Genomic DNA, 23,448 nt, shown 5'->3' on the forward strand with positions numbered 1-23,448 from the left:
TGCGTTTTCTTTGCGTTTGGAGCAGGTATACGACTGACTTACTTCAATAAGTGCAGAACCAACACTACTTCAATCACCATTGAGGATAGGGACGTCATTCTGGATGTTTACTATATGCAATCATTAGAGTTTCGGCTTTGGTATTGCTTGTGAATTTCTCGAAACATAGGGTGTCATATTTCTTCAACACATTTCTTGGATACATCCTCGTTTCCCACTCGATACATTTTTTTAAACATCGTGTGTTGTCATAAAATGAAGCGCAAGCTCATACGATGTTTCGCTGCCATTGTCATAATAACAACACTGTGGCCACATTTGAACAATAGGCAAAAGGTAAATGTAAAAATGACAGAGCATTTTCGTTTAAGCGAACGTCAGTGCATTTTATGGTGGTCACAGTGATTTTAGAGCTTCTCGCTATAATTGCTTTGAAGCGAGACCTCATCGTATCGAACGTCTGGTCTTTAAAATCTGGCTTGCAACACCCCGAAGCGAAGTTTTCTTAGGGATGCAGTTGAGATAAGGAGTAAAATAGACTCTGCAAACCCAATGCACATAGTGTGCACAGAGCAATGCAAGTGAACCAGAAGAGCAGGCAGAAATTCTACCTACTTGCATGCGATAGGTGTATTTCAACCAAATTCGCGTACGTTTCTATATATAACATTTGTTATATACATATGCAAAATTGAAAAAAAATATGACATGGGGAGAGCTTGGAACCCCCACTGTTGTCTACTACATGCAATCATGAGAGTAACCCCGTCCTGTTACACAAGTGACCTGAAAAAACAGCACAGAGGCAGAAGAACGTGGCTGCTGAAACACAGTAACACTATATGTCCACAAAGGGGGAAGTACTGAAAAAACGCGCTAAGCTGGGTGCTTTTAGATGCTTGATGAAACACTAACGCCAGTAAAGCGTGAACATCAATGAGGAGATGGCGCACCAGAGCATACGAACCAAGTGAGGCGTGTCTTTAGGGTGGGCTTTAAGCGCCGAGGCTTATAGCCGTATCCTTGTCTCGTTCTTGAAGTTAATCTACCATAAACACACACACACACACACACACGCGCGCGCTCGTGCACGCACGCACGCACGGATAGAGATAGATAGATAGATAGATAGATAGATAGATAGATAGATAGATAGATAGATAGATAGATAGATAGATAGATAGATAGATAGAGAGATAGATAGATAGATAGATAGATATTATGATTTTCCTTTTAGATATCTCCACGCTCCAAGGCAAAGCAAAATTTTATACGCTTTAACATTTTATTTTCGTTCTCGTTTATAAGAAATGAAAAGAAAATGACTAGAGAAGCCATATTTTAGGACAAATCTTCTTTGGGCTAATTGGTTCATGGCTGAAAGCTACGAAGAGCAATACGTACGGTACAGTAAATTTGCGCGATGTGACACGGTTCGCTGCACAGAGGAGCAGAGACGAATAAAACGAAAATACGAAACAGAAGGGGACCTTGAATATTTGTTCTTGGGTCATTAGTAGCTGTTGATATATTCAGTGCATTGTTTCACTGAGAGGTTCCTGAAATCAACCAGAGGGCACTTTGGCGCTGCGATCATTCAGTTACCATTGGAATAGTAGGTAGTACATTGATTTTCCTTGTCTTCGTGCTTGCAGGATCCGAAATCACTTACGGCTTTATTTATTGCAGTGTTTCAGCTTTGTTTCAAATGAAACAACCGACTGTTGTCGAATACAGTTACTCTATTTGAATGGGTGAGCCTAAATGGTAAACTTGATGAGGTGCAACTGCTAAGCTTTTGCTGATTGGCGTCTCGTGACAAAGCAGCTGCAAGCCACGCAAATCTAACCAGAGCCAAAAGTACGAAGACTAGACTAATCATCGTAACACCCCTCATTGCCAAGCTGGCTGAAGCGCTACGCGTTGCATCTCACATAGGCACTAGCGCTAGAGTTCCCTCTAGAGTATCGATATGAAACTCAATGGTATCACTTCACAAGGGCATACCAACTTGACCCAGTGTAAGTACTTTCAAAAGTATAGTCACGTATAGAATTACGAGACGGTGTCAAAGGTAGGCTCGTGATGGAGACAATGCAAAAGAAGATGAGGTGTAGAAAGCTTGCAATGACTCTGCAGTACGATGCTTATGTTGCAATGCCTCTGTTGCAATGCCACCTGTGCAGACTGTCCTTCTTCTTCTGGAGCAGAACTGGGACAATGAGCTGGTAGTGAGAGACTGCTTAATAAGGAAGAAGTAGTAAATCACATTGTGTTTTACTGGAACGTGCTTCAGAGTGCTACAGCTCTGATGCTCGAGGTGGAACTATAACACGCCAGAGGCAAAAAGCTTTCAGTGAGTAGTGAGACAGAATCAATTAATCAATACACATCAATACAAGTTTGCATGATTAGTAAGTGAATGCATCGAGAATACTGTAATATTCATAAGCATATTGCTCAACAATATGGCTATAGAAATCCAGATCTGATTAACTGACCGCTGAAAACTTCGCTATGTTGTCTTCGAGCGTAGTTGAAACACGACACTTCGTGAAGAAACGATTAATTTATTCACACAGAAGAAATACACATGCCACAGCAAGCTATAGGAATCCGAAGCTCCAGTTTGCGGAGTGACGACAACGCCACGCCTGGCTCTGGCGGAGGCGAGCTCCGGAAAACTTCAGGGTAGGTGCGGGAGAGAGCGCAGGCGAGTCAATGTGTTTCGCGGAAACAAGAGTGCGTGCGACACGCGCGGAAAACGTTCTGCAGTCGGTGCGGACAACGTCGGTGCCGTGCCGTCAGCTTGGCGCATTTAAAAAACACGATCGCTGTGCGATGTTGCCTTTCCGCAATGGTAGAAGCGCCCCCACAGAAGCCTCGGTGAGGTCCGAAGTATTGTTGTATTGTGGGCTGCCACAACAATGCAGACAACATAAAGGGACGCTCTCCACACGTAAAGCTGTATGACTCTCCCAGTAAGTCACAGCCGGCAAACACAGACGTATTCGCGAAACATAGAGCAAGCATGACACGAGAGCTAGAAAAAAAAAAACGAAGCGAGCGCTTGAATTTGACTCGATTTGGTAAAGCTCAGTTTGCTGCTTCGTGGTGAAGCCAGCGCGTCACGCTCGTGCGGCACGAAAGACATGACTAAAACGTCTCGTACATTTTATTGCCATGACCGTACAACTTTATTTTCGATTAATTTTTTTAGCACGCTGCAAATGTTCGGCCATGACAGTACATGTCTGCTACTACCAGATACCACATCAAAAAATACAGCAAATATATGGTTTTCATAAACGTCAACGAAGCACATAATTAGAGTACGCGGCTTTATGTTGGTAGGGTGAAACTTTCCTCGAGGTATAGGTCCTACACGGCATTGCCACGCACCTAAGAAATGCCTTTCGCAGTGACTCGGGCGTCCTCATGTTCCGTCGTCTGCTCCCCATTATAAACTTTGACCTGCAAGGTGGTGACGCGGTGGGAGATTTCTCCTGTGCGTTGTTGAACAATAAAAATTCGCAGTGTGCGCGTTAACTAAAAGCCGAATTTTCCTGTCTCTCATTTCTCACTAGCAACCATTGGCATGTAGATTTAGCACTGTCTGACAAGAAAGGGTTACTGCGTTATACTCGCTGGGCGTAACCTACTTGGTTTTAAAAAGGTTTAGCGAGCATGGGGCCGCAGTGTCAAGAATACAGTGAACTAGTATATGCCATGAAGTCGAGGTGGTTAAAGGTTGGAAGTAGACACGAAGCGCAAGCCGTAAGAAAGGATGCGTGTGCCATCTCTCGTTTAGTCCTTGGATTGTGCGCTGGATGGCAGTGGTTCTATATGCGGAGTATATGATGAAAAGATGCGGGATGGTGGTACCTAAAGTGTCGACTAGACGGACGAACGGACACGCAGACAGATGCATGGATGGACACACAAATGGCTGCACGGACGGATGGACGCATGGACGGACGCAAGGGTGGATGAATGGACGAATGCAGGGGTGGATGCACGGATGGACGTGCGGACGCACGAACAGACGCATGCACGGACGGGCGGATGGACGCACGGACGGTCACACAGACGGACGCATGGACGGACGGAAGCAAGAACGAATCGATGGAGAAAGCTTTAGCGATTGTTGGGGCGCAGTGCCGTGTATACAGTGAACTAGTATAGACCAAGAACTCGAGATGGTTAAAGGTGGGATGTAGACACGAAGCGCAAGCCGTGAGAAAGTGTGCGTGTGCCACCTCTCCTTTAGTCCTTGAAATGTTCGTGCTTCTATATGTGGAATATGTGATGAAAAGATGCGAAATGACGGTACTCTGAGTGTTGACTAGATGGACGAACGGACACACAGAAAGATGCATGGACGGATGCATGGATGGCTACACGGACAGATGGACGCATGGACGAACACAGGAGTGGACACGCGGATGGACGTTCGGACGCACGAACAGACGCATGCACGGACGTGCGGATGGACGCACGGGCGGTCACACAGACGATGCTTTGACGGACGGAAACAAGAACGAATGGATGGACGGATGCTTCACCACACTCTCCATCATTTACCCTGTGGATATGCTGCCATTTTTTTGGTTACAGCGCGAAAACGATGAAAATAGAAAACAAAAGGCGCACAAAAGAGTGCCGACTCGCAACTGGAAGTTTTATTTGAAGAGCACAAGAACGTGAGGCATCGCAGTATCTCTCACATAAAGAATTCGCATAACTTTTAGGCATTCGTACCGTCAAGTGATGCCTCAAGTGAATTTATGTGTTGCATTTTAACACTTCTGCTCTAGTCAATACGCTTATTTTCACGTTTCTGTGTATTTTAAACTAAACATTCAGTTCTTGTCAGTTCTCGTTTGTGCCCCTTCTATTCTTCGTCTTGGTTGCTTTCGCGCTGTAACCCAAAATGCATTTGCACCAAATAGCTCAACTTTACATACTATTGCACTAGCAATGTGTCGAAATTCGGCCAGCCTGATGAGCATAAGGTCGCTTGTTAAGTCGCTCTCTGCAAAATTAGTCAGCTGATTCTGCATGCCAATGTTGAACGATCCATCTATTCTCAGAAGCTTATAAATGACAGACGACAAATGAGACAAACAAGAGCCGAAAAAAATGCAGAAAATTGCTACACCATACACTGGTGCGTTAGGTTCTTCACGGTACGCAGAAGTTCGCCCGTTGGTAAAGTGAAATTTCTTAGTAAATGTATTTACAGGCCATTTTGCCAGGCTTGACCTTGAGGAAGCCAAACCACGCATAATGCCAGTGTCGTCCTTTCTATATAGTTCGACAGTGACGCTAGCTCTGGCTCGGTATTCGGCTTTTGGCCCGTGTGCGGTGATTTTTCATTCGGTTTTGCTGAAGAGTTTCCCAACTCCTCAGTACCGTCCGGTTCTGTTGGATTTGGGTCGTCACCTTCTTTCGGCTTGGTCCGGGGTCTTCATTCTTCTTTCCTCCCATCTGTTCTCCGGCACTTTTTCTTGATCCTTCCAAAAGCTTGTCTTTCGTTTTGTCGTCTACGCTCGGCTGGTCTTTCGGCATTTTGTACTGTGCAAAATCGGCCCTCTTCTATTTAATCTTATCTGTCGACTTTTGTCCCTCGGCTGTTTCTTCGTTAGCTTCCTCTTTCTTTCCTTTTGTGCCGTCTTTTCCTGTTGCTTCTTTCACCGTTCCGGGTTTTACCTTGCTGTCGCTTCCCGCAGCACTGGCTTGAGAGTTCGTCAGCTTTTTCTTGCTCTTAGCTTCGCGTTCATCCTTGTCTTTCGGCTGTTCTTCGGCTCCAGCAGATGTCTTAAGCTTTGGTTCTCCTTTCTTCGTAGTCAGTGCTTTAGAATCTTCAGAGTACTCGGCGTGCGGTGGGGCTTGTTCGAAAAGCGGGTTTTCGTGTCTTTTGGGGACGGGCAGCTGGTACGACTTCTGGTTCCTGTAGACACTGGGAATCGTTCGCTTCCACCGTGGGGCTACCAGTTGAGAGCAGGTGACGGCTTGTCGCGTAGACGTTGGTCTCTGGTCTGACGTGATGGTTGATTGGCGGCTATAGCTGGCGTCGTTCCATTCCTTGGTTCGCGTTGGTTGTGTATTCTGTTGTCATAGCTGCGGGCAGCCAGCGTTGCGAACCTGATGGTGGCATGAGGCTTCGGTTGCGTGTGCCGAAAATGTCCGGTCGTCACCGTTCGATGCACTCGAACTCCAAGATGTCGTGCAGTAGATCGTCGTCATCGTCATGCATCCTACCCAACAGCATGGTGCAGAGTTCACGAGAGCGTTAACCCTTAAGTACTTCTGACGGCATATCGTATAAATTCAGGTTTATTTGTTAGCAAAGACGCACCTTGCCATGGACTCAGGTGGACGTGCTCTCGTTAGGCTACAGCACGCACCTTTGCATTCTGCCCCAATTCTTCTGCAACGTGAGTCTGCTGACAAAGGTACGACGGAAACGTACCGCGAACACTTCCCATGGATGATGTTATTTGGGAGCTCATCGAATGGTGCTTGGCAGCTCCAAGCAGTCGGGCCTTCGCATTTTTTATCGTGTAATCAGCCGGCCACCCGAGAAGGTTGGATGTTCAGCGAATATTCTTAATACACACGCACACCAAATCAGCGTCTTCGGAACCGTCGAAGGGACTGGTGTTGCGGCTTACATCTGGAACATTGGTGCTGGTTCAGACTGGGACGCGCCGGCCAAAATCAGTTGTTCCAGCAGGGTCTATAGCAGTCTGTCCTTTTCTTGAAAAACTTGTAGTAGCTCGCGAGCCGTGATCCATGGTTGGAGTCTGAGTCTCCACCACCTATCGGGTTGACTCGTTCGTCGGTGAGTTCCATCTGAGAGTTAAGTTACCCGCTCAGTAGACTGACGATCGCTCTTGGTGCTGACTGGATGACGATCCCACATCTGATAATGTTGTCCTCGCGGCATCTTTGAAGACAAGAGGCGCCATAAGAAGAAAAAATAATTTACTTAAAGAGAGATACTTGCATACTACGGAGGCTATGAAACCACACAGGCTAACTGCATGTGACGTAAGTCTCCTCTATTCTACAACAAAACACATGTACCTCGGGGGGGCGCTAGTAGTGTGCCAACAGGTACAACCAGTGAAGCTGATTCTGCTGAAGATATATATTCGCTCGTTTAGACGGCATGTTAAAATGTTTCACCAACCTCGACAAAAATTAATTGCTGTTTACCGTTTTGACATGGCTTATGGCACGTACTTGTGCAACACCTTGCGCGTATTACTGTAGCCACTGTAAGGAAACGGAAGTTGCGTATGGGTTGCGTTTATGGGACATCAGGAAAATCCAACAAAACATCGTATTTTTAAATTTAACTGGCGTCACCGCCATGTGAGAAACAGAGTGCTAAGGACACAAAGTATACGTTTCTTCCCCAAAATCAACATGACGCAATCTTACCTTCTTCATTTGTGATATTGCGTGTTAATCTTCTTTTAGAAGGATTGATTGCTCGGCGCTATGGGGAAACATATCTCTCTGTGAGACTCAAAACTGTGTTACAGTTGGTGTTTGAACTGGCACGCGAAAACACCACACAGTCCGCCGGAATGTGTATGTCTGTTTTTGTTTTGCCCGAGTCATCGCGGATATGCTATGCACAGGAATTGAAAGCTACCCTATACAAACACGCTTGTCTAAGTATCCTCGAGGATGCAAATAAATCGATAGGGTGTCTGAAAAAAAATGCGAAAGTCGAAGTACTTGGCACCACTGCTAGTGAAATAAAAAAAAACTTGCTTCGTCAGACGGAAAGGGAATCTGAGTGTCTGAGGAGACGCATTTCTAGGCGCCACCACTGGCTCGCTTGATTGCCGGGGCAGGCGTGCGCGGCAAATACGCCCCTTGCTCTCGCGATCGGCCATTAAGAGGCATGCGTGAGAGGCCTGAGCCTGCCGACGAGTATGTCCTGGCGTGTGCTACACGAACCTTCGTAGCCTTTTGAGCTCCCTCTTCCTATTTGGCCGCACATACTAATCGGGCTCACATGTAGGATACCTTTCTGAGTCGCCGAATAACAGTGGCTTTAGCAGGAAGGCGAACATTATCGCACGTTCCTTTTCCTTTCTTTTTTCGCAAAAATTTGTTTCCGTCCTTTCGTCATGTAGTCATGTTTCCTCTCTTGCTTTTCGTCCTCATTCTATTTCTTTTTCATTGCTGTTGCTGTAACCCCTCAGCACGTTCTATCGTCCTCGTTCTGCGAAGTGCACTTATCAGCCATACTATCCCCAAAGAACCTCGATGTTTGCCCTGCTTCCGCAATGTTGTTTTTTTCTCCCATGCAGAGAAACGGTGTATTCGTTCGAGAGCTTCATTGCCCGAGAACTAGGTCGACACGTGTTTAATTACACGTGTTCTGCAAGAGGTGAAGCCTGATAGATGACCCTGCTTGAATCTTACCTGTTTATGGTTGGCATGTGTGTGTTTCTCTTGATGGTGACATGTATTTTTCCCTTATTTTTTTTTCAAAAGCGCCCGTTAGAGCTAAAGTGGACACATGCCACAGAAAGGGACCACACTAATTACTGCCCTTTCACGTCTAAGCAAAGAGTAATCTTGTAGTAGCTGTCAATTCTACCACAGTAGGCTAAGGGCCCTACTTGATAAAAAGCAGGAAACCTACTGAATGGTATTCACAATTCGCTGTCTCAGTTTGATGTTTACAAGTAGCTATTTGAAATGGCCGTGCAACATTTTTTTCAGCATCACCAGAAGACTCCGCTGATGGGCAGTCAAGGTTCGTGAGAACATGCGAGCTGAACTTTATACAAGCAGCGCTCGGCCTAGAATTCACTATCACTTGTTGAATTCATCTTGAAATGTTTCCCTCATATTTTTACGAATTATGCCTGACATAAAAGTGAACGAGCCACGTGGTCATGTCTTCTTGATTACAGTTGAAGTTATTCTGACAATCACACATCACACACGTTTCATGTGTGTTAACACATCAAACAAAGATATTATATTTTCAACACAGGCGGTAGCCTTACACAGATCTCGCACTTTGATAACAGCTTCCACGAAACACTCATGTACACAAAGAACTCTTATATCACAGTGTCTCTAGGATAACAAGCTACGCCAAACCAAATGAAGACCAAGTAAGAAAATAGCACCCGAATGTTGCACAGAACTACCGCAAGAAAAAAAAACAGACATACTTCATGTAGAGTAAGAGGTAAATCTTTTTTTAAAGTTTTCTGTGCAATGTCCCAAAAAAAAATATCATTCTTACAATAAAAAAATACATGTTCAAAGGTCTCAGGTTTGCTACACAGGTGACAGCTGCTTCCTCATGGTACATACATGCCTCTCTCTTCAAGCCACGTTTTCACTGGCAACGTTCCCGTAAGAAGTTCGAAAAAGAAAGTTTTTAAATTGGGTGGTGTCCACATGTCTTTCACTTGCTTTAGTACGTCTTCTCCATATGAAAACTTTGCCCTTAAGAAACGATACGAGAACAGATTTCGCGCAAGAATGATGACAAGGTGTGTCGTTCTCCCCTGTCTGAAGATACAAAGAAGTCAGGAATGTGGTGTAATAGTGTTGCTTGAAATAAAGAACATAAAAAGCGCATCTCTGGTCTCTTATTAGCATGAAACGTGATACTACTTGGTCAAGAAAACAATGGCATAAAAACAGCCCTCCTTGCTTAACATGCCGAAACAAGTTCGTTCTAGATGTTTGCTCCCATGTAGAGCTCCAGATAGACGTGCCGAATATCCTGTAGACTTTATGTATGCCTTTACGCGTACAACTTGCAAAAGGTACATAATTTTAGCAGCCAGAAAAATGTTACATACAGCTGACCGAGAGAAAATTGAAAAGTCACGACTTCCCCATCTTTCGGTAGTCGCGTGCAGTTCCTCAGTGTTTTCAAGTCAAAACGCTTCCCTGTCTTGATACCTCTCCAATATGACCCCTAGGTAACGACTAGGTGTCGTGAGCCACTGTATATTTTTATAGAAACCGGGCGTGAGGTCCCAATTACCACGCCATGAACCAATGCTTTTTGTATTTGTTCATTAAGCTTCCACTCGTGTCACAAAACCTATCAGTGATTTGTAATAATGAAGTGACGCTCTCTCTATCCACAACAAAAAAAGGCAATATCGTCGGCGTATGCCAAAACACGCGCTTCACATGACTGCAACCAGAAACCATTAATCCCTACGCGGTGAATCACTTTCTGACACTGTGGTTCAAAAAATAGAGCAAGAAGCAAAGGACTTAAAGGACACCCTGGCGCCACGAGGAAGAAAATACTTGTATGCGCTGTAATAGTTCTCCATTTACAATTAAATTTTTGGTGTAACTTTGGTTGCCAACCTAATCCTTTTACATAAGATCGCAACAAGACCAACGTACTCAGCTAGTGTGAAGAGTATATTGTGTGGTACCATGTCGAAAGCGTTAGCTATATCAATTTGTAACATGGCTACTTTCAGAAGTGGAGCATCACAATACTTCAGAATGTTCCTGGTGAAATGAATATTTGTGAATATGCTCTTAACCTTGATGCCGCAAGTCTGATGCGGCCCGACCAACCTGTATATAACTCCTTGCAACCTCCTAGCCAGAACTTTCACAAAAGCTTTATAATCTACGTTTGTTACCGGGATTGGCCTGGATCCTGTCACCTTGTGTAAAACATGTTGCTCTTCTTCTTTAGGAATCAGCACAGCTTTCGCGCGACTAAACAATGGAGACAGATTGCCTCGATCTAAAGTCTCTGAAAAAACCTCATGCAATGCTGCGGCCATATCGTCCTTGAACGTGTTGTAAAAGGCGGCAATTATGCCATCTGGACCGGGCAATTTGGCCATGCCAAGATTACCAATAACCTTCTCAATTTCCACTATACTGATAGACATTTCCAATAAATGTGTATCTTCAGCATTAAGTGTGTGCATTTCTATCAAGAACTCATCTACAAAACCCAGATCTTTTGGCTCACGATAAGCACCAGTGCTTGTGACTTCTTGTCAAACTTGCCTTAGGCAGGCTGTATGTCGGAAAAGCAATCGCGTCAATACCACTTATAAAGCGTTTTAAAACAAGAAAAGAACAGCCAGTCATCGCAATATGCGAATAGTGTAACGAGTGGGTCGTGCAATGCTCCAACCAATTACAAAAGCTTGTTCTTGTTCTTCTATTAACTGTGGCGTAAACCCATTTTTGCCATAATTCCTCATCGTCGTCAGCCACTGCATGAACACCTGGCACAACACTTCTTGCAAGTGTTTAGCGGATACCACGCTTCTCAGAATAATAACGAAAAATAGCATAGCGAATGCTGGCCTACTACCCCCAAAAATTATTATTATTGTCGTATAGTGGCTATAAAGCAAGTGTGCCTGCAGTGGTTACCCAATGAGTATTTTAAAAAGCTCTGAAAGGCCGCTCTTCTAGCTTTCGCTGTGACTGTGCTGCACCTTCCGCACAGGCCATGCGTTTTTTCATGAAGTGTTTTGTACAGAAATCCATGAGTTTACTATTACGTGGTGTTTTGATGACTTTGTAGTGTGGCTTTTTGGAGTTGCTAAGAAAGTCTTAATGTCTATTTGAGATATTCATCTGCCTTTAGCGTTTTGTGGTGGCTCTCTATAAAGCCGAAAATCGAAGATACTACATGAAACAATAAAATTTGCTTAAGGCCGTGACAGCGTCACCAAGTGATGCAACACGAGTGATGCAAGAAATCAACAGCAGGTTATTTCTTCCATGCAGGACGTCGATGCGTGACGTGGTAGCTTGGTCAAAGTTGCACTGATCACAGAGGATATAGGAAAACATGCAAAGTGGAGAAAGTCTGCAATGCCAAATAGTCTTGGAGTCAATGCAAATTCACTTTGGTGGCCGAATTCTATGAGAGAGAGGCATGGAAGCACCAGACGATGAACTGAGAAAGAAAAACGTGTTTTTGTCATCCGGTCGTCATTATAGCGCATACATAAAGGAACCGGCAAGGTTTTTTTTGTTCTATTACCCATGTGAGAGAGAGGTTAACCAGAGATGTGCCTGGTTGTAAAAAATAGAAAAAGAGGCACGACCTTGTTACCCAGGGCTGCCATTCTTACAATACCCGTTTTCGCCAAAATAAAGAGAACGCGAAACTCTATAGGCTTCAATTCAAAAGTTGCAGAAAGCACTCTGGCCTGCAAAAAAGATAAACCAATAAGGAAAGCTTACGCTCGCGCACATAAATTGTCAAACCAACCAAGAGTGTCAAGTTTTAGCATTTACTCAATGCACTCTATCTTTTCGATGCAAGTTGACAAGGTTGACGTGCAGCCACAGGATTTCGATGAGAGCAATAGAATTCGAATGGCAGAGATTGAATATGGCCTCAAAAGTTTTTTAGGAAAAGTCAGACCAAGAAATTTGTTCCAACCTTGTTAAAGTCGACACACTCGCTTCTTGAGAAGAATGCTTCTTTTTTTTACGAACGCTTCAGTACACTAAAGTGTATGCACCAAGTGCATGAAGCGTGAAGTTTGAAGACAAAAAAAAAATTGAAATTCACAAAACACGTTCTTTCCTTTGCAGAAGTATACTACACCTATCTGGTCAAAGACGACGCTCAAATTGCCCCCTGTCAGCACTTTCTTTCAAAAGGGAGAAACTGAGACAAGGAAAGAAGTGCTGAAAAAAATACGTTACGGACTGGGCTTTTGGTTACAAGCTCGCAAGCCACGGCATACTGGAAAACGCTTTTGAGAGCACCTAAAAAAGAGAATAGGCAGACGTATTTCTTTATTTTTGCTCTGCGTTGATTATTCATCGTCGAGTTTGTTTGTAAGTAGAACACGTTGAGACTCCTTTATCGTGGTGCTTGGAAAAATCAGTGAGACTACTGAACTTGTTGACTCAAATATTATGTTGGGTTTCACGTCTCAGGACCAAGATATGGCTATGAAAAACGCCATGAAAGGGCTCTGAAAATTTAGTCCATCTGCTGTTTCTTTAACTCGCACTAACATCCCACATTAAACGAGCATCTCCCGTTTCGACTTCATCGAAATGCGACCACCACAGCCTGGATCCAACCTGCGACCTCTGGGTCAGCAGCCGAGCGTCCTATAGCAACTATTCCATCAAAGTGGGCAACTTCTGTGAATGTAGCCTAGTGATTTCAATTTACTATGAAATCACTGACCAACGCTATACGCGACACGTCATCAATACAAACTGTCCCGTATAGTTCTTAACCGCCAATTCCGAACGCGAATCCGGACATCTCGTCTCACCTGCGATGAAGAGTTCTTTGCTGGTCACTACGCGAATCTATAAATTAGAGCAGAACCGCATCGCCAACGACACACTGTTTGCAACAAGATATATGCACACTGGTCCCTCGATTGCGAGCAGTCAAACAATGTCTAAGAAGGTGCCATCCTGGTGCAAGGACTTCCAGCCGTCACCTGAAACACCAGCACCATCATTGACGGAGAGTGAGAAAGCACATGTGTTGATCCCCTCTTCCCCCAACCTCGTCCGAAAAAAAATGCCAGACTCATTTTAAATAAAGTTTAATCATTCAGTCTTCTACGAGTGAGTTGTACACATCAAACAACATTAACTTCAGAACACATACTTTTGAACGTCTTGTGGACAAAGGGGAGACAGGCGAAGGTTAGATGGAAAGGCTGGTGAACATCGACGACTTAGATGGCTCAAAGCAATGCGTCGTGGTTATGTACGCGTCGAGTCAAATTGTTGCGTACGATGGAACATGCATGGCTGGTCTGCAAAGTAAACGTTCCCCTCAGCTATCGCTCCTGGTAAAGGTCACATGCCAATCCCACGTTTGTGGGATTCTACCCTGCCGCAGTGATCTAGTGGCTAAGGTACTCGGCTGCTGACCCGCAGATCGCGGGATTGAATCCCGGCTTCGGTGACTGCATTTTCGATGAAGGCGAAAATGTTGTAGGACCTTGTGCTCAGATTTGGGTGCACGTTAAAGAACCCCAGGTGGTCAAAATTTCCGGAGCCCTCCACTACGACGTCTCTCATATTCATATGGTGGTTTTGGGACGTTAAACACCGCATATCAGTCAAAGTTTGTGCGATTCTATTGCGGAGGACCATTCAAGCACTGTCGCAGTGGGTAATCATTCAACATGCCATTTACTGCTTCACAGTCCAGCCACCTTCGCAACGTAGACTGGAGCCATAGTTTTCTGCCCACCTCTTTTTTATTTCTATCTTTTCCTCCCCGTTGCTGGCTATCATAGCGGTTACGCTCAACATTCCTGCCTTATCCCCTCTTGTTTGTTTCTTTTTCTTTTTCCGCTTTGCAATACCATTCCCGGGGACAAACCAAAGATAGGTGGATTTACTATGCCACATGAAGCGTGTTCAAATCCAGTATATACCATCTAAGTTAAGGTGTCTGTATACGTTGGGCAACGCACTAGCTGGCATACACAAAATGACCCAAAGTCTTTATGAACTTATAGGAATTAAGGTGGATCCAATCAATAAAAAGTGTGATATTTCACGCGCTTGAATAATTCTACTCTATGTCATACTGACTTGACTGAAGTTAAAAGACAACAATGTTTTATTTATCTTTCTTGAACTAATTCTCTGTTGCATTCGTTAGGTTGTGTCTAAAACGGCTATGGAATTTTGCGGCGATACATGAGCCAAGTATACTATCGACAAATATGCTACATCAAACGTGAAACTGTTACGCATCTCTTCAATCAATGACTATTCTCTCCTCCTTTCCATCATCCTTCCGCCTTCGCAAAGGCAGAGTAGGCTACCGGGCTCAGCCCTGGTTAAGCTCCCCCCCCCCTACCTTTCTTATTATTCTCTCTGTGCGAATGAGACATAAGTTTTCTTTTTAAAGGGACAAATTATGTTAACGAGATTACTTACATTCAAACTGCTGGGTCAATGTAATTATTCTCGTAGGGTTGCGCGTTGTGTACGCAAACTTATCGTATCTCTTTGTATTTATCGCCATTCCCTCCATCCATTGAGGTCCTGTTATGAGCAGCTTTTTAAATAAACAAGAAATACGCGGCTTGCATTTACGTTACTAAAACCACCGTGCCAGGACAAAAGCATGAGCGAACGAAATGTGCGCGATGCCGCATTAATGTTACGAAAGCACATGCAGGCCAACTTTTCACACGCGCAGAAGCATTTCCGGTGGGAAGTAGTTATCACAACAAATGGGCCCTGAAATGATTTTCCCGCGTCGTCCGAAATTTCTGCCGAGAACACAAAAGCCAAATAAAGCGCTGCACGCGGGATATAGTTCAAAAAAATTTCAGTCGGATGAAAACTGCTTTTTCTTCTGTCAACAAATGACGAAAGAATTTCAAAAATCCCTCACCGCAGCCGTTCTATCACCCATTGGCTGATTTTAACAATGAGCGCATGTGGTTACAGAGATCGCCGCGCGAGGCTGTGACTTCTCCACGCGTGCGCGCAAGATCGCAATGAAAAAGAAGAGTATTCGAAGAACAAAAACGGAAAACAAGGTGATGGTCATGACTCATGAGGCACACGCGACGTCTACTTAGGGGCGAAACTCCTTAAAGCGGCGTCCGTTCGTCCCTCCTAGTAGTGCGTAACATGTCTTATTGTAAGATACGCGTAGTCTTAGCATGCCTATATACGTCTGTCCATCCCACTATAGTGCAAATATTTGTTCTCCGGTGCGTTCTGCTGCAGTGAACTTCATGTGATATGAGGCTGAGGACCACAAAGTTTGATGAATGTCCAGAAAACTACTATCCCGGGCTTCGACGACATGGTAGAAGTGACATTGCTCGTAATGACGTATCAGTTGCACGTAAAGCAATAAAGAGAGAGATTGAAGGCTCAAGAAAGAAAATTGGCGTCCGTTTGTTTAAAGAACACGTCTGTCGTTTTCAATTTAAAAAGTGTTTTGCGAAATTTGGAAAGATAATCCTGGTAAGAGAGAATCCGATTCGGGACAGACATTCATTCATGATGGTCGTTTTTGTGTATAGGCACTAAGGAGAAGCTTATATGGTCGAGGGCCTGCTCACATGACCGGGAACCAACCAGGCTTCAAGGAGAAACGGAGCAGAGGAGCCTGAGCTGATAACAGGAACGTGTATTTACGCGACTATTTGTCGTGGCTTCTACAGTCCGATGATATCTGGATAGCATGTTCTTTTAAAGGCAACATCGCTGTGCGACCACCTGTAAAACTTGCGCTGGGTATGTGGATATATATGTGGAGTTTAACGTCCCAAAACAACCATCTGGTTATGAGAGACGCCATAGTGGAGGGCTCCGAGAATTTCAACCACCTGGAGTTCTTTAACGTGCACCCAAATCTGAGCTCACGGGCTTACAGCATTTCCACCTCTATTGTAAATGCAGCCGCCACAGCCGAGATTCGATCCCGCGACCTGCGGGTCAACGGCCCAGTACCCAAGCCATTAGACCACCGCGGTGGGGCAGCACTGTGTATGTGGTGTGTGTGTTATGTGCAATATGTATCTCCACCTCCCTCTTTCTTTTTTACTTCCTCATTCCCCTCTTCCCATGCGTAGGGTATACCTAACTGAATTGGTCAGTCTGGTAGGCCTTCCTTCCTTCCTGACATTCTTTTACTCTCTCTCTGTTTTGCGTCTCGACGCTCGCATTATAAATGCTTGGTCTTTTTTAGATTCCATGTTGAAAAAATTCATTGGGTCCAGGACAGTCCAATCAAAAAATTGTCTTCATCTTCACCTCCAAAACGAAAAGGTCAAGCTTCGCCTTAGTCTCAACACAGAAATAAAGGAAGTGGTGTGCGCTGCTCGTTCGGCTGTGATGGCGAGAAGACAGGACGCAATACGTTACCGCACACACAGTGAAGGAGGCACGGTGGCGCTAAATTTTCCAACTGGCCGCGCATTGAAGTTCATTTTTCTCTTTTATAGACAGTGGCGTCGGGTAGAACTGACGGCAAGCTCTCTGCAGATCCGCAAAGCTATGAAGGCACCACTAATTGTGAGAGAGGGGCCAGATGAGGGATATCAGGCACCCGGCTAATTGTCCAGTGCGGCTTGCAGAGCATTGGACAAAACAGTGCAGAGCTTACCACCCCTACTGAGCAGCCTTGACTTCTAGCAGCTTACTTCCAGGCCATAAAGCTGTCAATGTGGGCCAGGTGTGTCTAAAGCACTTGACGAAGGGCACCACCTAATTTTATAAATGAATTAGTACACGACTGACGTGTTGTCGCCGCATCAAATGAACTTAGGAGAACGTACGAGGTTACAAACCGAGAACATGCCTCCAAATTCATTGCGCACGTCCAAGTGACCCCAAACCATGAGGGCCTATTACAACAGAGCCTAGAACTTACGTGGCACCGCGGGTGTGGCAGGTTTCATACAAAATTTCGCAGGACTTATCTGCAGCAGTCACTTTCCTTGTGCTTCAAAAGTTTGTATACCTATATGCCTAGTTCTTTCAACAATAATTTATATGTGAACAAATATATGAGGGTAAAAAAAATTGCCCGCAGCTTCCCTCGGGGGAACACTGAGGAGGATGCGGAGCATATAATTGATTAACGGGGTGTTAAAGTGCGACTTACTTGGGTCGATGGCTAAATTGGTTAACGTGGTTGTGATATGAAGTGTTAAATTGCGACTTACTTGGGTCGCTGGCTAAATTGGTTAACGTGGTTGTAGCAGGGGTGTTAAATGAGTGAACACGTACGACACGTATGCGAAAGGGCGGTGTTTATTTATTGCGACGAACTTTGAGCACGATGGCTTTTTGGTCGGTAAAGTGAAGAGTGAGTGGATCGGGTTGCGACCTCGGACGTCGACGCGCCGTACAAACCAACCGACGAGCGGCAACTGAGCGAGCGAGCACCGACCTTGAGTATATATACAGCGCGACGGCGCATGCACTGTCAGCCGTCGAATGTTCGAGAAGGGGGAGAAGCGCAACGGCGCATGCGCGCGCGTCAGCTGCCGATGTTCTCGAAGCGCGACGGCGCATGCGCGCGCGTCAGCTGCCGATGTTCTCGAAGCGTGACGGCGCATGCGCGCTACATTATACAGCTAGCGAATGTTCGTGAAGAGGAGAAGCGCACGCGGTGTGTAGAGGAGGAAGGGTGCACAGATGGTGGAGGAGTGAAGCGCGCGCGGTGTGTAAAGGAGGAAGGGATGCACAGATGGTGGAAGAAGGAGGAGGAAGCTTGCGGACGGCACCGCACTACAAGCCTCGAGTATTAGATGCTCCGCATCTAAAAAAAGCACGTACGACACAACGGCGCTGCACCATTCACGCAGAGTTCTTCCACTTTCCATAGGGCTGCCCCACGGCGCTATGGGGCTGTTTATGTAAGTCCGGTATGTCATTCTATTCAGGACTGCTGCATCTGAAGACAACGAAATGAATGCGCCTTGAAAGCAATAACTATCGAAAACGCCGATAGCGTATGGGGTGTTTTAATGTTTTAGAAGAACCACAGTATGGCATGAGGTTTTTCAGAGATCTTTAATATAGGTTTTTGGCATGTAGGCGTGCAGCCACGTAAAGTCATCAACGAACGAATTTAACAAAGGCAAGTCTAAAAAGTATTTCAGAGTCTACGTTCCATGCATATGTCGTTCGCAATATTTCGGTACATCCCACTGAACATGCAGTTTGGCTTATAGTACCAACACAAACCCCTCTGTATAGGCATGTTGTGTTTGGCACCGTTAGAATAACAACAGGGGCGATAGAAAATACTGGCGAAACATATCTCTGGTGCAAGTCACCCTTTATTTCAGCCGCTTCGCATTCAAAATATTGTTCCACACCTTGTTTACACTTTCATAAATGCAGTAGTTGAAGTGACTGAAGCAAGCTTGAGTTGCGAAGCCGACAAATGCAAAAGCGATTGCAACGCGAAACCGGATGCGAAAGAAACTGAAGTGTTGGCGGAAAAGTTCATACAGCAGAATTTAGCACGCCATTGTGATCATGACATTGAGCACAGCCGAATGCGTTGTGCTCAAAAGCGAGTCCTTGGCTGTGTTTCAATTCTTAGACAGCACGTAGACAGCCTACGCAGACTGCTCAGAAGATAGCACTATGCTCATGCTGTGCGAAAATTGAAACACGTCTGGACGGCTTTTAGGCGACGATGCACCACCTCGCGTCGAGAAGAGAAAGCTAAAATAAACAAACATAACAGCTGTATTTTGTGGCCTATTTCGGGTTTAAATGAAAAACAAATAAACGTTACTCACATTGTGTGTCTAGTGAAGCGTCTGCTTGTGTGCAGTCGACCATTCGCGCGAGATCCGATCTATCTGAGCGGTTCGCTGAGCCGCCATCTTGTTTAGACAGCAAAGTAGCCTGCATAGTATTTGTCAACGATGCGGTCTACTCGAAGCTGTCTATTTTGCCAGCTACGTGAGAATTGTAATGGGACTTAAGATGGCTGCCGTCCATTTAGCTGTCTATTTAGCCGTCTACGGTGAGTATTGGACCACACCCCTTATTCGCGGAAGTGAAACAGCCAGCTTTAACATGGCTGGTGTGTCACGAGTCGTGGCGCCAAGTACAAGGTAGGCGGCAAGGTGTGTTGTTCCCAAAATAGGTGGCTTATGTTATACTGCAGTGGAGATACCGAGTGATATTTTTCCCCCGCAATCACGTGCATCCAAAGTTAACAGCAAAAGCAACAACAACGTGACCATCAACAGAAATAGCAATAACGGTGGCATGAAGTATTAGAACACACGTGGTGGTCTCTTCCACGGCAACATTTAATGTGAAGTACATGGAATACTCGCTGTTCACAAACCTTTGATGCTGAGAAAGACACAGAGAGGAAAAGAAGGTGAAAAATAAGTTGATTGTTATTAGTTTTAAAGCAGGATTATTACGGAGCGCTCTGAGAAATTTCACGCCGGGACGATTGCCTGAACAAGATGCCGATATTTAAGAAGGGGGTCATGCCTTTGTACCGTCCTGCGAACGCGCTTATGCTTGCAGACAAGTGTAGTCTCACGCTACGGAATCAGTCTTATTTGCATCCTAATACAAACTGCTTCAAGTGCGCGTGAAACTTATGCGGGGCGTAATTGCCTTTGCATATTTAATGAAGGAGGAATTCGTGTGGGGTTGTATAATTGATGAACTGCCTTCTAGCGAGCCGAGGTGTTTATTTGAGTCTGTGTACCTGCTTTAATGAGGAGATTAAAATAATAGTGACTCGCTCGACACTTTAGAGCAGAAAAGGAGAAAGGTATTGTCCTGCGAAGGACGAAGTACTGTTCAAGTGTATTTTTTTTTGCCTCCGTGCAAGAACATAGGTAAACTGCAGGCGGATTATTGGTAGGATCACATGACAAGGTAAACTCAGTTCGCCTGTCGGAATATCTTGTGCACGTTGATAGTCTCTAGGTCTACAGTAGAAGTTTAAAAAAAAAGTTTTAGCTATAAAATTTGCGCGGGACACCTTTGTAATGTTACTTGCGCCGCGTGGCGCAAATGTCTGACGCAGAACCCGTATTTTGGGGCCATCACGATTGGGCGGTAGGTGGCGTTGTGTTTGCGAGCATTTTTTTTTCTTTTTTTGAGCACTCCCGATCGACTGCGCAGATAAGTGTTTTTGTATATTTTGAGCTTGTCCTTATAATTATAAGGCAGCAGTTGAAATCTTCGTAGCACTTATTTTATGGTACGGCTTTTTCAGGGGCCAGTGACCAGGTATTTATTGTTAGTGCGTGTGTGTGTGTGTTTGAATTTTCTGTTGTTTTTTTTTTCTTTTGCCAGCCCGTGGGCAAGGTGCGCGTACAATAAACACGCAAATTTTCGCAGTAGAGCTTAGACTTTCTTTTTTTTTCTTAGTGCAGGGCTCGAGTTTAGTAATTATCAAGTATAGGGACAATTGGTGTCAGAAAGACATGCTTAAAAAGACTGTAAGGTGTTCAGGATGTGGAGTGGGTTCGAAAGTAGACCCAAGTATACAAGCGGATGAAGAAGAGCCTGACGCGAAGTGTAGGCAATGTAAGGTCGAGGAAAAAATGTAGAAAATGATGGTTTCTCAGAGTGAACTGCTGATGAGAATCGCCGAGCTCGAGACTGCGTTGGCGACAGAGCAAGAGAAAACGAGGACAATGGGAGAAAGGCTGATGTCCGCCGAGGAAGAACTAGCGAAGTTGAACAAAGGAGCGGCCTACGGAGAGAACATTAGGGAACCGGCAACCATAACGGCGGAGAAGAAAGAGCAAGCAAGTTTGGAAAAAACAGGTTCCGCCGGTTCAATTATCGCAAGGCACAGCTTCAGCGAGGTAGTGGTGGGGCTGGGAGGGGACAAAGCAGTCGGCGTCACAAGTGCAAGTAGCCCCCAGGTGCTGGACGCTCCAGCTGAAAATTCACAGCATGTGATAATCGCCGGGGACTTGAATTTAAATCGATGCACAGAAGCTATCAAAGAGGGGGTAAGAGGTGACAAGAGGGTTGCAGTAGGTGCGTTCCCAGGACGCAAGCTGGAAGCAGAATGAGGAAAGCGAGCGCACAACTCAAAACTACAGCTGACAGACGAAACCTCGTGATAATTTCAGGCGGTTTAAATGATGTCTTAAATGAAGATACAGCAGGACTACCAACCACACTGGCGAAAAGCGTCGATGACATGCGCACCACTTCTCCTCAGGTAAAGGTAGTGATATGCACGATACCGGAGGTACCGGTGCGTGATAGCAACCTGCAAAGAGCGGTTGTCAACGCAAAGCAAGAGATATGGCAGATGAGTCGAGAGAAAGGCTTTGAGGTGGTGGAAATAAACATAGAGGTGCATAGAGGGGGTGGTTTTCAGCGAAACAGAATTCACTTGGATGGGCGGCTAGGTCAGTAAGTGGATTGGCGATTGCAGGACGCGTAGTAGTTTTTTTCGGCGGCAAGCGGGCCCTTCGGGATGCAGGATAGCTAGTGACGAAGAAAACAACCAGGGAGACTCTTTGACAGGTGGTATGGACAGATACGATTCCAAAGTGGCAACAGTATCTAAGATAGGTAGAGTCCGGGGCATAAATAGACGTAGCCACGAGCACCGATCCAATTCAGACATAGGGTATATTAACATGCAGGGTGGTAGGAACAGGCTGAAGTGGGAAGAGATAGAAGAACAGCTAAGGAAAGAGAGGCCGATGGTATACAGTTTTGTAAAAACACATCTCAGGGACATGGAACAACCTCCAAACAATCCGGACCACGCGTGGGAATATTGTAATAGAACAGAAGGCAGCAGAAAGGGGGGTGGTATTGGCGCATTCATTCATAAAAGTACAGACTGGCAAAGGGTCAATCAGGAGTGCAAGGAACATTTATGGCTAAAAGGGAAAGTGGCAGGTCAAATGACACTCCTTGGTTTTGTGTACGTGCGGACGGGAGCAAAGGCCAGAGAGGAAAACCAGGCAATGGTAGAGTCTATATCAAAGGGCATTCAGGAGTTAGGAAAAGAGTGCGAGATAATTATACTAGGAGATATGAATGCGCACATAGAAGATATAGATGGGTATACCGACCCGACAGGCAAAATAATCATGGATATGTGTGAAAGGCTCTATTTGATCATCTGCAACAGTACCGTGAAGTGCGAAGGGCAAATAACATGGGATGTAGGAAGACTACAGTCGACGATAGATTATGCACTGATGTCACATAGCATGTATGATAAGCTCAGGGGAATGCACATAGATGGAGGTGGCTCCAGAAGTCTGGGTAGTGATCACAAACGTATCAAGCTAAGTTTTAGAAGAGCAGTGAAAGTGGGAAGGAGACAAGATGAGCAACTACAGGAAAGTTTTTATCTAGAAAGGCAAATTGAAATAGCCACTAAACAAATTGAGAAAGTAATCACGGAGAATTATAAAACAGTGTGGAGATACACGAATCTAATTAGACTGTGTCGGTGAGCGCTTGCTAAAGCACGTGACAAGTCACCCCTGAAAAGAAGACACAAGCCCGAGAGTTGGTGGGATAAGGAAGTTGAGAGAGCCATAGCAAAACGTCAGGAAGCCTCTAGGGAACACAGACATGCTAAGCAACGGGGTGAACAGACAGATGATGTTGAAAGAAAATGGAAAATCTTTCTAAGCTCTAGAAGGGGAGCATCACTCCTGATCAATGAAAAGATAAGAAGTAAGGGTGCTCGGTGGCGGGCAGAAGTACATGAAAAGGACAGAAAGGCAGCTGCGAAATTTTGGAACCATATAAGCTCAATAAGAAATGAAACAAATCTAGAGCAGCGGTTTATAACTACCGCCCAAGGTGCTAGGCTAGAAGGGGACGAAGCTATTGAATATATAAGAACAAGGCTGACAGAAAAATTTTAACAAAGAAGTGCTTTATGCACCACATTAGACAAGGATGAATCAAGTGGTGCAATGGCTCCGT

Source organism: Rhipicephalus microplus, chromosome 5, assembly GCF_043290135.1.
Source record: "Rhipicephalus microplus isolate Deutch F79 chromosome 5, USDA_Rmic, whole genome shotgun sequence".
In the NCBI taxonomy this organism is placed as follows: domain Eukaryota; kingdom Metazoa; phylum Arthropoda; class Arachnida; order Ixodida; family Ixodidae; genus Rhipicephalus; species Rhipicephalus microplus.